Raw genomic sequence first — 15,434 nt, forward strand, 5'->3', positions numbered from 1 at the left:
GTCGTATTATTTAGAGAACTTTCCTCACTATATATCAGTAAAGGGATAGTGACAAGTCATTGCATGCACATTCACACAGAATACTCTTTGGCTGTAAAAAGGAATCCTAGATGTGTTCTTAAGTGAAAAAGCAAGGTACTCAGTGTGTGTACTACCATCTGTTAAAAAAGATGGAGGAAAATGTCAAATGTATTTGACATTTTTATAGTCCCGAGTTTACTCATATAAAAGATAATAGTTCCTGTCTCAGGGGGTTTTGCGATATTAGAATTAATGTCATGCAAAACGATTACGGGGTTGTTTCGCACATAGATGTTAGGTTCAGCTGTCTATTATTGTCATCAGCCTCTGGAAGAATACTAGTAGCGAGGTTCTCTGGGAAGGCTGAGGGGCTGGGATAGGAAAGACAGTTTTGTTTATGTCGTTCTGTATCCCTTGAATTTTGAACCAAATCAATGTATTACCTTAAAGGAAAAGATATAAGTGCCATCGATTGATTCAACACTTTCGGAGCTGTTCACCACGCGTACTCCGCGTCCCAAGTGCCTCAAGATCTGTTTTTATGGGTTCCAGTAAGAGCAGGGGTTCATACTGGGTTTGTGGCATTGATTTTACTTGAGAGAATTCTATCCGGGATGTAGAACTGTATAAGTAAAGACGCTGTTGTGGCACCCAGAGCATCTCTGCCAAGTAGGTTATTTGTGCGATAGAAGTAATACTTAATGCTTTTTAAAACCGTCATTTAATTAAAAAAAAAAGCGGGGAAAGTTACAGGACCGTAATTCTTGTGCAAACCCCCCCGTGAGTGCCGGCGCTGGGTGATGCCAGTGTTGGGCATGCAGAATTTTATTCCCGTCTCAGGAAACTCCAAGTGAACCTGTGCTTCCTGGGGCGGGGCGGGGGGAGGGGTGCCAAAACTACGAGTCCTCGTGGGTGACCTATACTAGGCCATACCAGGAACAGGCCCTGCTGTGGCAAAGAAGTGTGGCCACAATATTTGAATGCAACTCAGTAGGCCAACGCAAGGAGCCCATGGTCTTGGAACAGCTTCGATTTTCTTGAACTGCCCAATTTCCCACCATATGTAGCTTCAGAGTGTCCTCAGTTAGAGGTTACCTCCTAGCGGTTTCCGTAGTGTAGTGGTTATCACGTTCGCCTCACACGCGAAAGGTCCCCGGTTCGAAACCGGGCGGAAACAAGCTTTTGCTGGTCTAATCTTCATTTCTAAAGTAACTTCATCTCAGCGTCCTCCGAAATCGTCGTCAGAATGAGGGAAAGCCATATATATGGCTGTGTCTCTTTTTTGGTCAGTCAGCATGTGAAGCTGAACAGAGCCACTTTCACAGCGGGCCCTCCGTAAGTCGCCTCGCAATGTAAATTTTAGGTCTCGAGCCGCAGCTAATCTCTTGATCTTCCCCTCGGGAGCCCTCTCGGCCATCTTGCACTTTCAGGGGCCTAGAACGGAGCCACATGAACGGCGAACGCTCCATAATCCTCGCGCAGTTGTTTAAAAGTGTGCCGACGCCACTGTATATGAATTTTGATCTCCTGAGACTGAACAGACTACGCTTAGCCGGTGCCCGGCTAGCTCAGTCGGTAGAGCATGAGACTCTTAATCTCAGGGTCGTGGGTTCGAGCCCCACGTTGGGCGCAGCTAATTTTGGAAACCGAACCCTTGCTATGCAAAGGCAGTAAGTTCTTCAGATAATCACCAGTAGCTGAGCGAAAGCAGCGAGTTGAGGGTTGCTGTGGGCGGACAAACATCCCCCATTCCGCCTGCCGAAATCCTCCCACCGACGTTCAACGCGGATGAGGAGTCTTCGGTTTACCGGGCGACTCATACGAGTGTCCTGGACTAGCTGCTTTAGGAGGAAGGACACCCAACTTCCCAAAGCTGCGGTGGGTCCTCAGGTCTGCCCTGGACGTTCGCGTGCCTGCGACATGCTAGCACCTTACCAGGTGATGTAGAGCTCAGGAGCCCCGCTCTCCCTGCTTCGACTGGTTCCGATGTCTGCTTAAGAAATATGTGCTCATCGTCAGTATATTCTCTTGATGCTCTATTTTAAGCGTCGATCTTTTGCGAAATGTTGTCCCACACATTCCAGCCTCCACATTCTCTGTCCGCACACCCCCCCCCCGCCACATACACATAAAGGAATATAAAAATATCCTTTATTTTGGAACATCTTAACACGACCATCTTCAGTTTACCGGTTACGAAATTATTCATTAATTCCTACTGAAATTCATTCTTCTTCTTGACCGTTTCTTTAGTCCTGCAAATTCAACCCATTTCTATTTTCCTGCTGGTGAAGTCTCCCTACATACACAGCAGACCACAGAGAAGTCTGCTGATCATGAAAAGCTGGGTTGTTAACCTTGCTAAGCGACGGATATCGTCGCTCGGTCTTAGAAGCATGGCAGGATGAGGTTAGCATGACACCCTCTGGGGGCAGTCTGAACAGAGTTTGTAAAATAGGCAGAGTTGCTAATTCAGCCCTCGCTCCTCCGTCCCTGGGGAGTTAAGGTCACGATGGTCTTATCTTGGAACATAAGGGTCTAAAGCTGGAGTTGGAAGAGTGTCAACCTTGACATTTCGTTTTGCACAAATGTTTGTGGATTCGTCGGCAAACTGGTTTCAAGGTTTTGTTTTTTTTTTTTTTTTACCTCCTTCACCGGGACTGGAAAGCATTCCTTAAAAAATACTGGCTTTTTCGTTAAAGAGAAAACAAAGTGGACAGGCTTCTCTTTCTTACGTGCGGACAAACCGAAGGCTCGCTGAGCTTTTGCTACAATTCCTGCTTTTCAGTCCTCTCCACCCCTTGCACGCAGCCCCTCCCGCCAGGCCCGGTTTGAAATCCTCTTCTGAGTGACTCACACTGCCCTTGGCACAAAGGAGTCAAGGTAATCAGTTCAGACGTTCAGCAAAAGCTTGGACTCCTGTAGGATCTTTGGTCTTTATCCTGGGTGGTGAGGCAGAGAGACTCGCTCTGTTTCACGTTTTAGAGGGATCCTACAGAAACCATGAGCATGGGGTATGAGGAGAGTGAGACTGTTTCAGGGTCAGGGAGAGGGGCTGGAAGGATGTAGTCCAGACAAAAGGCGGTAGCGCAGGGGCCAGGCAGCAGCAGGTGAAGGAGCTAGACGCATCGTTAGTATCCCAGCCAGAGGAGGAAGCTCCCGGGTTTCTGTTTTAGATCAGGGGTCCCCAACTCCCGCGGCATAGCAGGAGGTAAGCGGTGGGCGAGAGAACGAAGCTTCATCTGTATTTGCAGCCCATCCCCAGAGCTAGCATCATCGCCTCAACTCCACCTCAGATCATCAAGCATTAGATTATCATAGGAGCCCCGTTCCCTGGTGCCAAAAAGGTTGGGGATCTCTGCTTTAGTTGGTGTAATAACCGAGATCAGAGACTGCGGATTGGGGGTGGGGATTGAGAAAGGAGAAAGAAGTACAGTGGTCCCTCCCTTATCCCCGGTTTCAGTCAACCGTGCCCTCCCCCAATAGTAAATGGAAAATTCCACAAATAAACAATGCCTGTTTTAAATTGCTCTCGGTTCTCAGTAGCATGATGAAATCTCATGCTGTTCAGTCCCTCTGGTTTAGGACATGAGTCATCCCTTTCTCCAGGATATCCATGCTGTATATGCTGGTTAGTCAGTTAGTAACCATCTGGGTTACCAGATCATATGTCCCTGGCATCACAGTACTTGTGTTCAAGTCACTCTTATTTTATTTAATAATGACTCCAAAATGCAAGAGTAGTGATGCAGACAGTTCGGATATGCCACAAAGAAGCCGTAAAGTGTTCCTTCAAGCGAAAAAGGATGTATGTCTAGGGAAAAAAAAATATGTAGGGTTTGGTACTATCCGTGGTTTTAGGATGGCGTGGGGGGGGGGGGGCGGGTTGGAACATACCTCTCCTGAAATAAGGGAGGACTACTGTAATGATTTCAGTCTGGAACAGGTTGGGAGACATCTAAAAGGAAATGCCCAAGACACGTGGATCTGAAGTTTGGAGAGAGCAGTCATTGCAGGAGCTACAGAAGCGGGGATAGAGGGTGTGTCAAGTTGTGAGGGGGGATCTAACTCTTCAGGGAGATGGCCTCGGGTAGATGAAGGAGTCAGTTGGAAGATGAAGAAAGCCAGGAACGAAGCTTCCAGAGGCCAAGGGACTTGAAATGTGCAAAAAGGTTGGTAGAATCAAATTATGGGCTAGGAAGAGAAAGCAGCAAAGCGTCCATGGATTGGGCTACCTGCGGGTTCCTGGTGCCCATGACCTGGACCTATACAAAATGGCCTGACGCTCTGAGATCTGGTGAAGAGGGGCTTCAGTGCCACAGTCGTATCAAGGATCCCTCCTCCTTAGGACTCAGCCTTTGTTCCAATTCCTGCCTCCCCAGGTCTACAGGAATCAGCGTTGGCGACAAGAAAACATTCTGCAATATTAAACTATTGATATTACTCTTAAATTTGCATATATGTAGATCTACGTATAACATGTTTTAAACCTCACACAATTCTTGATATTAAATGCTAGGACTGATGAGTTTTATTTTTATAAAAGACTTAAAAGATTTCATTACATTTTCAAAAATAATGAAATTGTCAGCTTTAGTTAAATATCATTGACTTAAAATTTGATATTAACTTCAATCTCCACTTTATTTTTATAGGTAATTTTGCATGATTCATAAGAAATATATAATTATTTTGAAAACATATGTAGAATCGATTTCATTTTTTACCTATTTATATTTATGTTAATTTACATTTTGACAAAAATATATCCAAATCTCACATACTTTAAAATGCATTTTGTTTTTTTAATCCTTTAGATTTTAACTGTCAATATAGCACAATATATGTGAAAATTTAAACCCTAAAGCTGTCTCCCTAGAAGAAATAGGAATTATGCACAGAGTTAACTAGTCTCAAGTCCCCGAAGCTGCTCTTTTGGAACATTTTACCTTTCCTCCTGCGAAGCCCGCTGCTTTTTTTCACTTTATTTTTTTTAATTGCTGGACATGACTGGTTTAACGACTCACTAACGGGTCGCACTCTACACTTTGATAAAAAGTGTTACCTGGGGACACCGAGATTTGTATTCCGGTGCGGAACATTTTCAAAGTCTCTCTGACCTGACGGCTGAAGCTAGAAGACTTGGGCAGTGATGTGACTATACGTCTTATAAGAGTCAGGGAGAAAATATGCATCGTCTGTTTCCGTAGTGTAGTGGTTATCACGTTCGCCTAACACGCGAAAGGTCCCCGGTTCGAAACCGGGCGGAAACAGTCAGTGGACTTTTACCCCACTTCACAGAGCTTCTTTGATTAGTGTTTGTCTCCTTTAGTCATTTGTCCTTGGGACGTATGTGCATGTGCACATATGTGTGCATATTATAGTTTTATTTGTACTCCCATATTTTCCAATGCATTACTAGTTCATTTCAACCAGGATATTCCAGGTCTCTAAGTCTGTGGTGAAAAGAGAAACTGCCTTCAAAGGATTTAAATCCTGGACGACTAAAAGGCAACAAAATGCGGGAATGACACGCAACAACACTCGAAATATTAAAAATGCAAGAAAGAACGAGTTAGAAATGTATAGTGGAAGTGAGGCCGGGGAAGCGTTCACAGAAGGGCGGGAGCGGTGACAGTGACCACATCGACAGCACCTCTTGTGGCTGTGTCTGGGCTTGTGGTCGCTGTCTCCTGCAGAGGAACCTAACAAAGCTGTTTACAGGGGAGGCCACTGAGGCTCCGACAAGTCACAGAAGGTAAGGAAGGGTGCGGGACAGGAAATAATAGACGGAGCTGAAGGACGGAGAAAGGGAAAGAAACAGGGAGCCGGAGAAAGGCGCTGGTTCTGCCAGCAGCCCTCTGGGTTCTGGTGGACGGGTGGGGGGAACCTGGCCGCTCCAGCTCCGCGCCGATGACAATCGCTATCCCTCCACACGACAGACACCACCACGAGCGAGTCAAAGTTTTCCCACCCTGAGTGGTTTCACTCCCAGCCCTCAGTGGAATCACCTCTGCTCCTCCAGTGGCGCCTTACCTTCCAGCTCCCTGCGTCCCACCTGGGGACCCTCCTGGCCTCTACTCTGCCTCCCTCCCACTGTCTGGTGTGCCCTCAGTGGTGGTGTAGGGCGGTCAAAATGACCACTGATGTCTCCAGAGTTGTCCTGGTCAGCCGTCCTCTTCACCCACCCTCATCTGCCTGGCCTCGCTCTCAGGCCTGTGAGACACCCCCGCAGGTGTGTTGGGAAGCAGGCTCCCGACGTCAAGGGAAAAAGGTAGCGAGAGCCTCAGAGAAACAGCCCAGCGGCGCTCGGGAGCCCCAATCCAGAGCTCTGAGTCGGAAAGATGTCAGCAGAGACGCACACGTTGTGGTCTCTGCCAGCGCAGTCTGCATCCGCACCTGAAAAATGGGATTCACGCTTTCGCACACATGATGAAGCAGGCTTACACAGGTGACAAGCAACTTCTTTTCCAGCAATTCTGCCAAACTTGAAATTCAAATAAATAAAACATCGAAGTAGTAAATCAAATTCTCTTTAAAGTTTCATACATTCATCTTAAATGACCCCAATAGCCCAGTGATGGCAAAACTTTGCGAGGCCACCTGCATTCTGTAAACAATAACATAAACGGAGCCGCTTTGAAATGGCCCCTGGGCTGGTCCGAAGGTAGTGAGTTATCTCAATTGATTGTTCAGTCAGTTACAGATTGAAATGGACCCTGAGCTGCCATGACAGAGGAACTACCTTGCACTTCTTAAACTTGGATCTTTGGAATGTTAAAATAGCAAAATAACCTTTGGAATGGGCCTGAGCTAACTTGTGCCTTGCAAAAGAACTGTTTGCAAGGATAACGAGAAAGAAGATGTGACTACTGGACTGATGTCACTGGACTGAACATTAAAAACATTATTTAGACTTAACATCACTATGTTATGGTACCTGCACCAATAGAAATGCCTTCCTTCTATGAACGTAATTGTTCCCTTTCTCTTAAACACCCACTGTCTTTGTCTCCTAATTGAAACATTATTTGGGTTTCTGCTTGAATCAATGCCTCCTGAATAGCTATTCTTATTAATCTCAATAAATCCTTGTTGCCACTCACTTTGAAAAGCTCTTCTATTTTTAGGTTAACAATTCCTCTAACTTACACAAAAACCAATATCATGCCCATTTCTTTATTATCTCTCTTTCATACTTCTTTATATACCTTTCCTGAATTTACAGATATATTCACCCAACAAGGTAGGCCACGGCCTAGCCATGGGACTTAGAGACTCAGAGGACCAAAGAGGGAAGAATTCTGGACCTCGCTTAGGAGAATTCTCCTAGTTCCTCTACTGACCCAATTTCTTTTTTCCTTCCTGTTTTACTGACTGGTTTGAGATGAGTTAACACAGCCCCCACTCCAAGCTCTGGACTGCCAGAGTGTCTCCTGACCCACCCTCAAGCTGACCTCCTTGGTGGCCCCAGGACTTTTGGAGGCCAGGACCTTCACTCAGTCCTGTCACTCTGCTCCCAGGGGATTTTGATCTGCGCCTCAGCTAACATAAGAATTCTCATCATCTTCCTTGTGGAGACAGTAAACAAATCCAAAACAACACAGCTCCAAAGCACCGGCTGGGCTGGGCAACAAGCTGTGTGAGTCAGATTACCTTTGAGTTACACTTAATGCTGACTTGTCATTATGGCTTTAAATTTTTCCCAGACTCATCTTATTTCAATTAACACTAACTATTATTCTCTTTTTGTAGCTGCTTGTCAGTGGGAGCCCCTTTACACTGGCCCCTTTGTCCTGTCAGCACTGTCCTGATATTTAAAAGCATCCTTGTTTCCTGGCAGCAACTCACACTCCAGAACTAGCTATAATTTTTCCTGCCCTAGGATGTGAGGGAATGTTCGGGGAGCTGGAATTTTTTTTCAGTGAAGAGTAAAAGAAAAGAGCCAAATCTGGGTGCCAAGGCTGTGTGTGGTGCTGAAGGTCCCTGGTTCCCCCACTTCTGAGTTACCCTAGAGAAATAGTTTAAAGTGAGTTCACATCAAAGGTTCTATTTAATAATATAGATTTGATAGATCTTTACTTTTTTTTCCAAAAAAATTACAATGTCATTACAAAATTCTCTATCTAATTTTTTGATCTCACTAAAAGTAATTGTATTAATTTTTGTTTTTTTAAACACTTTTATTAGGAAATTTAAAATAGAGAGAATGGTATTATGAGGCCCTAAGTACCTATCACCCAATTTCAACAATTTTCTCTTTTCTTGTTTCATCTCTATCTCTAACACTGCCCGCCGCACTCACTTTTTTCTTTATAACCCTCATATCTCACAGACTATCCTTCTGCTGTCACTCTATTGGCCACCTTGCTTTCTCTCTGTTTTTTCGAGTACTCTGTAGACTTTTGAGGTTTAGGAAATAATATTAACAGATACAGATCCTACAAATTGGCTCTTACTATGGACTAGGCATGGTTCTAGGTGCTGGACATATAGTGACTCATTTGCATCCTTGCAACAAACCTATGGTGTGCCCATACTAAAAGGAAACTTCATCCATTTATTCACTTATGCTGCAGTGAGAGACAGGCCAGGCCTCTTCCCTCTTGTTTACCTTCTGATAGGCAATTAAAATAATGAACAAGTAAACAGATAGAGAATCTCACAGAGTCATAAGGACTTTGAGAAAATTAAAAAGGATGATCTAATAAAGTAGCAGGCAAGCAGAGGACAACATTAAAGAGAGATGGGCCTGGAAAGCTACATCAGAAGAGGTGACAATAAGCTGCGTCAGGAAGACAGAAAAGAGCCAGCTTTCCAAAGATGTTAGGAAAGAGGTCTTGGGGAGAGAGTAGAGTAGGTGGGAGCTTGGTGGTTTTAAAGATGGAAGCAAGATCAGGGGCTTAGAGGGTAAGGAGCCACAGCTGTATCTCCTTAGCTCTGCAACCTGATGACTCTATCCACACCAGTTGCTGTTTGTGTATTGCAAGTGGATGGAAAATTGAGTGGAGGACACTGGATCTTTGTCTTAGAGAACTCCCAGGCTAATAAAGAACACAGAAGGATCTCAGTGAGGAGTTTTTAAGAACAGATGAATGAGTACATAGGTTCATTCAGAAGATTGCAAATAAGCAATTTACCTGGGGATTCTTAGTGCTGTGGGTTGGTGGTTAAAGGAGAGAGTCCACTGCCGCAGTCCAGGTTCAGATACTAGCTCTGCATTCCAGCTGTACAACCCAGTGTCCCCCTGCCCTCCCACGAAATGAGAGTTCAGATAGATAAATTCATAATTGTCTAAGAGATGATTATCACCAATGACACAAATGTTCAGGATGACACTGTAATTCATGAAAGAACCAGTGGAAGAGGATCATTCCTGTTCTTTCAAAAATTGCTAGTTTATAAGAAAAACAACAATATTTATAAGGTGAATTTAAAACCTTAAGAATAAGTAGGCTTTAACATTTACAACTGTGATGCATTGACTCTTAATCACAAAACAAATCTTCGGTCTTTTCCATATTCAAAATCCTCCCCCTTGCCTTTAGACACTAAACATCTCAAATGACAGAAGAGAGGGTTTCCCAAAATATCCAGTAATTTTAAGCCAGTTGGTCTTGACACAGAACAGAAGAGCAGGTCATTTGGGGTCATCTTTTTGGCCACATTTCCTTTTGCAGGCAATCCTCCAGAATTAGGTTGCTCCGGCTGACTTTTTGCCCTCCTCCTTACTCAAAATTCACACACCCCAGGACACCAGTTTGTGACTGAGACCTGACTTTCAACTGGGAGACTTGTGCCCTTAAACCCGTGTGATCTGATGTAAATGGCAATGAAATGATGGGGTGAGCATTTCGTGTCTCATCTCTCCTGATGCTACACAGATCCTGGGATAATGACTTAGTCAAGTCTCATAAAGGGAAACCAGTGACTGTTAAAGAAAGAGCCGATACTGGAGTATTTTTAGACTCATTAGAAAATGGGCATAAATATATTAAACTTGGAGATAATTTTCTGTTTCAAAAGAGGTTTTAAATGAAAATATTTAAGTGGATGGTTGATTAATAATTTATGTATAAATTATATATAATGATCATTGTAAGACCATAAACTACATGCATGATCTTATAATAATTTGTATATACCCCATATGACGTCAACCAAATAGAAAATCATATACACATTTAATTTCTTATATCTATTTGGATTCTTTCCATCCAAGGGAGAAAATTTGCAGAATGAGAAATAACTGAGTAGGTCTTGCCAATGTCGTTTAGGCTTTGCAAGTAAAGAAAACATGATGGCCTCTCCAGAAACAGGCCAGAAAAGAGAAAAAATAATATTGTCCTATGGAATTGGGTGATGAACCATAAATGAGAGTGAAACTGTGACCTTCAGGATCTTTTGTCCAAGTATGCTCCTGTAAGGAGCAAAAGAAGAGTTCTTTTTTTCTGCCAGGCAGTGCCCTGCAGACCCTGCAATGTGTATTACCTAGTAGGACAGGTAGTGAGGAGCCCTGGCAATTTTAAGGATTGGAATAGGGGTCACACATTTAGATTTTTTTCTAAAGCAGCCCATTGCCACAAAAGCAATGAAGAAACAGGCAATCTCATTCATGGCTGGTGGGAGGGGCTATCAACCTGTAAGATCCACAGCTGGGTGATTTGCCTGTTTCTATAAAATTACAATAGCATATATGCCTTGGCCTGGTAATCTCACTTCCAGGAATTTGCCCTTAGGTGTGAGTGCAAAAACACAAAATGACAACACTACTTACTTATTAACTGAAGCATTGATTATAATAATAAGAGATTGGAAACAAATATAAATGTCAATCAGTAGGTGATGTGTTAAATAAACAATGATTTATCTATAGCGGAATAGTATGCAGCTGCCAAGAGATTGAGAAAATTTTCTATGTCTTGAGATAGAAAGATCTTCAAAATAAAACTCAGCTGTATTTATATTTTTGTGTAAGATAGAGGAAAATAAAAATATTTTTTTCATAAAAAAAGAAAACTCTGGAAGAATATGTACACAGATACCTAAGTTGTTACCTAGGGAGGGAGGGTGAAAGTTAGGTGATTTTCACTGAATATTTTTATAGACGGTGCAATTTTGAACAGTATTGGTGTATTACCTACTCAAAAGATGTTTTAAAAACTCATTTCGTGGTGCAGCCTCCATGGAAAATGGTATGGAGATTCCTCAAAAAAAATTAAGCATAAAAATACCGTATGATCAGCAATTCCACTTCTAGTATGTACCCAAAAGAAGAGCAAGCAGAAACTCAAACAGATATTTGTACACTCAAGTTCAGAGTAGCATATTCACAATAGCAAAGGTAGCAGGAACCCAAATGTCTACCCATAGGTGAGTGGATAAACAAAATGTAGTATATACATACAATGGAATATTATTCACTCTTAAAAGAAAAGAAATTTTGACACATGCTACAACATGCATGGATGAACCTTGAAAATGTTATGCTAAGACAAATAAGCAGATATTGTATGATTCATCTTATATAAGATACCTGGAGTAGTCAATTCATAGAGACAGAAAGTAGAATGCCAAAGCCTGGAGGGAGAAGAGAATAGGAAGTTATTGTTTACTGGGTACAGAGTTTGAGTTGGGGAAGATAAAAAAAGTTCTGGAGATGGATTGTGGTGACGGTTGCACAACAATGTGAACGTGTTTAAAGCTGCAGGACTTGTAAACTTAAAATGGTAAATTTTGTTATGCATAATTTATATTTTAAAAATTCACTTTGTTTGCAGATACAGGCTAGAATAGTGAATGAAGAATATTGTAGTCCCCAAAAGCCCAAACGAATGTTGCATACAGGAAATTTTCACTGTAGGATTTCCTTGTTTTTCGGAGATCAGGTCAGAATAAAACGTTTAACACTAATTACGCTTAAACTTTAAGAACAAAAGCTAAACTAACGCCCAACGTGGGGCTCGAACCCACGACCCTGAGATTAAGAGTCTCATGCTCTACCGACTGAGCTAGCCGGGCGCACCGATTACGTGTTTCATCAACTGTCATTAGTAACTGTTACTTCATGGTTACCTTTAGACTGTTCGAATTCAGCTTTGAAGTTAGATTTAGCTGGAGTATGATCTGGCCATTAAAAGGCTCTTGGTAGCCGGGAAACATGCACTCTGTCCGATTGAGCTTGACCGTCGTCCCTCCTACTTCAAGTCCGTTTTTTGCTTTTTGCCCTCTGCAAGTAATATAGCCCTTTTCCGTCCCCGGTAAGCACAGAGAGTAGAGGGAACACGTGTGAATCCTCTTGCCACTGGAGTGTTCACTCTGCGATTTTTTAACCCGGAGTTGTAAGGAAGCGTCAAGGGATGGGGAGAGGTGAGGTCCGCGGCTGACTCCTCCAACATGCGCAAACGCCAAGATCTGGAGTTTACATGGGCTGCAAATGCGTTGCATTTTGAAACTTGGTAGGGAAGCAAACAAAAGTTCAACACGAAACCATTATGGAGATGCCGGGGATCGAACCCGGGGCCTCATACATGCAAAGCATGCGCTCTACCACTGAGCTACATCCCCACCACATGAAAAGCGTCTCCCTATATACATTTAGGAGATTTTTGGAGCTGGGAGCGGGTGGGCGGATAACATCCGCCAAGTGCGACAACCCAGCTGCTGCAAAACCCTATCCGCAGCGCCGCGAGGGATTCTAGGACCCTCTACTGAATGACTACAAGTGAGAAGACCTCGACCGAAAGGACGCCTAGGAGAGGACAGGGCCTGGATTAAACACCTAGTGGCAGGCGGTGGAAAAAGAGGAAAGTCCTTTGACGCGATGCCGCAAATGAACTGTGAGCCGAAAAGAAAAGTAAAATGACTGTGTGCAGGACGCAACATTTGTGAAACAAAAAGAGCAGGGAGTGTAGTAAAAAATATAATGTTTGTATAAAATAATTTATAATTGCTTGGGAAGAGGAAAGGACTAGGGGTCAGGCAATGGGCAGACTTTTCACTGTGAACTGGCCTGTATATCTAAATTTTGAGCTACAGCCAAATTAATTCAATCCAAGAAAAGTTTACGGAGCTCCTATTGGGTACCAATAACTGCTCTGGAAAACTGGGGGTCCAGCGGTGAACAAAACCGACATAGTGCATTCTCCCTAACAGTTCGCCTTCCAAAAGAGGTAGAGTGCTAGGGCGTCGAGGGAGAGAATGTAGAAAGGTGTGAATTTAAAGTGTGGTTCGGTCAGGCTTCATTGAGAAAGGTGACATTTGAAATAAAGACTTGAAGGAGGCGAGAAGTGAGCCATGCAGGTATCTGGAAAGAGAGGTCCAAGTAAAAGGAACATTCAGTTCAAAGGTCCTGAGGTAGGAATCTTCCTGACTTGTTACAGGAACAGCAAGGAGGTCCAAGTGGCAGGCAGAGAGTCAATAGCTGAGAGTGACAGGAGATGAGGGTAGAGAGGCGGGGTGCAAGGAATTGGGTCGAAGAATGGGTTGGGCTTTTAGACAATAGCACAGACTTCGACTTTTACTCTGAGAGAGATGGGAGCCACTGGAGGTTTGAGCAGAGGAGGGCCATGATTTGACTTTAACAGAATTGTTCTCACAGCTGGGTGAAGCTAGGGCAGGGGACCCGGACAGAAGGGGAGAGGCAGTTGCTCATCCGTGACAATGTAGTGGAGAGGGTGAGAGAGTTGGACATGCTGAAGACTAGGGGTGGGATGTGCACAATTTTTTCCTCTTGGAATCATAGAAGACTCTCCTATGTTGGTCTGAGCACCTGGAGGGATGGAGTTGTTAAATGGGGTAGGGAAGGCTGTGCGAGGAGCCTGTGGTGGGGGCAGATCAGAAGTACAGTTGCGGACAGGGTATGTGACACCCCTTAGAACATGCAGGTGGAGATGCTACACGGGAGTTGGATGTGGGAGCCAGGCATCCTAGGGGGACCTGGGGTTGTGCACTGTGGTGTCAGAGAGAGGGTCATTTAGGCCGGGAAAGTGTAAGAGATCACAAGGGAGTGAGTACAGACAGAAGTCCAAGGACGAAGTCAGGGTAGGGAGAGGAGATGGAGGTAGCAGCTCATAGAGCTGGGGGAAGAGCCTGGAAGGCACTCAGAAAGGGTGTCAAGGAGGAAGCATCAGAGGAGAGGGCAGGCTAGGTGAGGCCCGAGAAGGGGCCTTTGCCTTTGGATTAAGATCACAGTGGTCACTGGTGACCTCGATAAGAACGATTTCTGGGGAGGATGGGGGTGAAAGCCTGACCCCAGTGTCCTCGGAGGGCATGAGGAGAGAGGGGATGGAATGCCGTGACCTGCACGGCTAGAGTGTTAATATACCTGAGGGCGCGGGGGGGGGGGCCGGGGGGGCGACGGAGGATGAAGAAAAACACAGAAACAAAATATAGGAAAAGCTGGGGCCAGGTGGGACACTGCACTCTGATAGAGATACAGTGACCCTGAGGCACGCTCAGCGCGTTTATTACACACAACTGGAACAAAGAGGGGATCGGAGTCTTGTTCTCGGAACTTGAAACTTGATGGCAACAGTAATCTCCTGAAGGCCTGTCTGTACCCAAATATTTGTGCTAAATCCCTAGCAGCCGTCTGTTCTTTGTTTGCTTCTCTGCCCTTGGCAGATTGCAATTCAGACAATCGTGGCTTTGCCGATGCTTTGACCATAGGTCCGACTCAGGCTTCGGCCACAGGTCCAGCTCAGATCCGGCTCTGTACAGTGGAAGCAAATAATACTGGCAGCCCTGGAGGGGACTGTGGAGATGGGCTGGAGGGACAATAGAGGGTTGGTATTTTGCGGGGGGAGAGAGTAAAGTGGGAAAGTTTATTGTAAATGTATTACTTGCTCCAAAACAAAAATTAAATAAAGAATAAACAACAGGGGAGGGGACAATCGCGAGAAAGGTAGCTACAGAGGTGGATATAAGGGCACGCTTGGGGGTGGGAGGCAAGAGCCAGGATCCAGACTCCAAATTTAGTTCAGCACGGGGCCAGGACAAACCTGCACTCCGGGAACCTGACACTATGGCCCGGGAGCCAGGCCCTTGCCCCGGCCACGCTGGGTAGGCCTGGAGCGGCACCCGGGAGTAGCGCCCAGCTGGGCGTGTGCGCCCACCTGTCCCAGCCCATTTCTCGTTGACTGGGTCAGCCTGGGGCGGCCTAGAGGAACCCACGGAGGGGCTGGGCGAGGGCAGTGACGGGGAGTGGGCGCCGCAGGACCGAGGAGGCCGCGGGACAAGGCTGGGGGCGGAGGGGCCCGAGGCTGGGCAGGCCCGAACTTGGACCCTCTCGCTGCGCGGCCCAGCCCGCCCTTAACGCTCTGCCTCCCGGCCGGTTTCCCAGCCGGGCGCGCCACCCCCCGCCGCGTTAGCCGGAGTTAGCCGCGCCCTTCCTCCCAGTGGGCTACGGGAGG

At 45.2% G+C, this 15,434-nt stretch overlaps 5 non-coding genes across 5 annotated transcripts; 3 read left to right on the forward strand and 2 right to left on the reverse strand.

The window, feature by feature from the left end:
- Window positions 1-1,125: 1,125 nt before the first annotated feature.
- TRNAV-CAC lies at window positions 1,126-1,198 on the forward strand. Its single transcript has one exon. It is a non-coding gene; the product is annotated as a tRNA-Val (tRNA).
- Window positions 1,199-1,578: 380 nt separating this feature from the next.
- On the forward strand, window positions 1,579-1,651 carry TRNAK-CUU. Its single transcript has one exon. It is a non-coding gene; the product is annotated as a tRNA-Lys (tRNA).
- A 3,570-nt stretch (window positions 1,652-5,221) lies between these two features.
- Window positions 5,222-5,294, forward strand: TRNAV-AAC. Its single transcript has one exon. It is a non-coding gene; the product is annotated as a tRNA-Val (tRNA).
- Window positions 5,295-11,969: 6,675 nt separating this feature from the next.
- TRNAK-CUU lies at window positions 11,970-12,042 on the reverse strand. The gene has a single exon. It is a non-coding gene; the product is annotated as a tRNA-Lys (tRNA).
- Window positions 12,043-12,516: 474 nt separating this feature from the next.
- Window positions 12,517-12,588, reverse strand: TRNAA-UGC. The gene has a single exon. It is a non-coding gene; the product is annotated as a tRNA-Ala (tRNA).
- Window positions 12,589-15,434: the final 2,846 nt, after the last annotated feature.

The sequence above is a fragment of the Pteropus alecto genome, unplaced genomic scaffold (genome assembly GCF_000325575.1).
Source record: "Pteropus alecto unplaced genomic scaffold, ASM32557v1 scaffold78, whole genome shotgun sequence".
Taxonomy (NCBI): Eukaryota; Metazoa; Chordata; class Mammalia; order Chiroptera; family Pteropodidae; genus Pteropus; species Pteropus alecto.